This window comes from Trypanosoma cruzi, genomic scaffold, assembly GCF_000209065.1.
Source record: "Trypanosoma cruzi strain CL Brener 1047053516433 genomic scaffold, whole genome shotgun sequence".
Taxonomy (NCBI): Eukaryota; Euglenozoa; class Kinetoplastea; order Trypanosomatida; family Trypanosomatidae; genus Trypanosoma; species Trypanosoma cruzi.
Genome location: NW_001849328.1, coordinates 14,766 through 16,972, shown reverse-complemented (window position 1 = coordinate 16,972; position 2,207 = coordinate 14,766). Strand labels below are relative to the sequence as shown.

Genomic DNA, 2,207 nt, shown 5'->3' with positions numbered 1-2,207 from the left:
GGAAAACATTGTTGTTGCTTTTTGGTGTTGTTTCGTTTCACAAAAATTTGCCTCTACCGCCATGTGCAACACCTTCAATCACGGCCCCAGTGAGTCCTCACCATCACTCTTTTTTACCATGGAAGACAATGGCAACCAAGAAATATTCACCTGAGACGGTGAAGAAGAGTCCCCGTCGTCACTTCCGCTCATGGAGTCTTCACGCAGGCTGCCGCTTGCGAAGGAGTTGTGGATCATCGTTCTAAGAGTGCCGTGCGCAACGGGCCCGAGACGGTGAAGGAATTCATTCAACATGTCGTCGGGGCAATGGGCTGAGCCACGCGAAGAGTCACGGATGGCCACGTCAAGTTCATACGGCAGGAAAGGCCGATCCATTTCCCAGCCACTAGGAAACAAAGGAGTGCGGAGTGCAGCGGCGACAGTATAAGGCGTTATGGCACTTGAAACCGCACAAAATGACGAACAAGCAGATTTGCCTGTTGCCGAGGCAGGGCGCATACGCGGCCAAGTTCAGTGCGGAGCACAACCGATTCCAGAGGATGAGGGTGCGGCGCCGCCACGCCATGAAGATATCGCCAGCTCGGGCTGGGTGAAGCCCCAAGTCTTTTCGCGCGGGCCTCCAGAAGCATAGCGGAGCAACGGCGTAAGGCTTCATTTTGTTCCTTCATTTTCGGATGAATTCGGCTCGAAGCAGGCTGTCTCCGGGTGAGGCAATGTGTGTGCTTCGTGTGCTGCCTCGGCGGCGGACTCGGCCTGTTCCATTTCGTGTGTCCATATCTTTTTGGAGCTGTCACGGCTGCCGCGCGGGATGTGGCGCTCAGCTGCTCGTAAGATGCCTCCGCGAGGATCCAACCATGTGGACACGGTGGCAGGGAGGGTTTCACACAACGATGTAAAAGCAGGGCAATCCGCTTTACGCAGGGCAAAGGTGGCTTTCTTCCGTCAAGGCAGCGTGTTTGCTAGTCGTGGAGTGCCATCATCCATATCTACCAAGTAAGATATTAAGCGGTGGTCCGAGTCCATGGAGGGAGTGGATGTCCAGTGGGAGATGCGTGGGGCGCAATACGCAGCCACGTCAGGAGACGAGGCATTACGATGTGTGATCCGTGTTGCCTGCGTCGGGTCATTCGCCAGCCCAAAATACATATCGATTAGAACAGCGGCGAAGTTATCGTCTCCAGTCCTTGATGGTGTATATGACTGTCCCAGAGTTCACGATGCAAATTCGGGTCACTCGCGATAACCTCTTCGGGCCCAAGCGACAAACGATATTGATAAATGCAGATTATTGGCCAATTGCTGTGGGAGGGTTGTAGAGACTCGCCACGCAGATGCTGCGACAGCCCGGCGGAAATACACGGACAGCAATGGTCTCCAGGAGGTCAGTGCCAGGGAGCGACAGGCGCTCGCACGGTAGAGAGTGGCGCACCAGAATGGCAACGCCACCACCGCGCCCAGTGTGGCCTGAAGGTAGTCATTATAGCCAGATAATTTCGTCGCCACGTCACCACGGTTACTCATTTCCTGCAGAAGAACGATGTCAGGTGGACGCTGCTCCAATCGCGCCGCAAATGCAACCTTTTTCACGGACGAGAGGCCTGCAATGCTAAGCCGCCAAATATTGATGAGGCCATCCTCCTCGGGCCGGGGTTCTTGTGGACGTCACCGCAACGGGTGACATCAACGGAGTGACCGCTGCGAAACGGTCGTGCAGTTCTGTCCGACAGTCTGCAGGCAGACCGCCTCACCTCCCCGCACCGGGCATGGCGTGGAACCTTCTCGGGGAGTGAAGTCACCTTGGTCTCCGTCGTGCTCGCGGCAACGCCCTGCTGCAGAGATATTATACGCAGCCAGAGCCCAGCACCGCGAAAGGGTACGGACCCCATCGCTGGAGTAAACTGCAATACCTATAACGTGTAATTGTCATTAAGTTCTTATCCACAGTCACAGAAAACAAAGCATCTGAGGGCACACACAACCACAACGGGGCATCAGAAAACAAACAGACAAGATGACTGCTGGAACGCGAAAGTGCACGGCTGCCCACGCTGTAAAAAGCCGCGGGACATTTGCTGAAAAGAAAAAAATGTGTACATCCGTCTTCCATTATGCACTCACTCAAAAACACACAAAAAAGCTGCACGTTGGTGTGCGTGTCTTGCCCGAAGATAATAAAATAGGATACACTCGTTATAGTCGTTTAAACA

At 54.2% G+C, this 2,207-nt stretch overlaps 1 annotated feature.

Moving 5' to 3' along the window:
• Positions 1-2,207: a sequence feature (areas not merged during assembly with more than two copies in the genome that could not be assigned to a particular haplotype).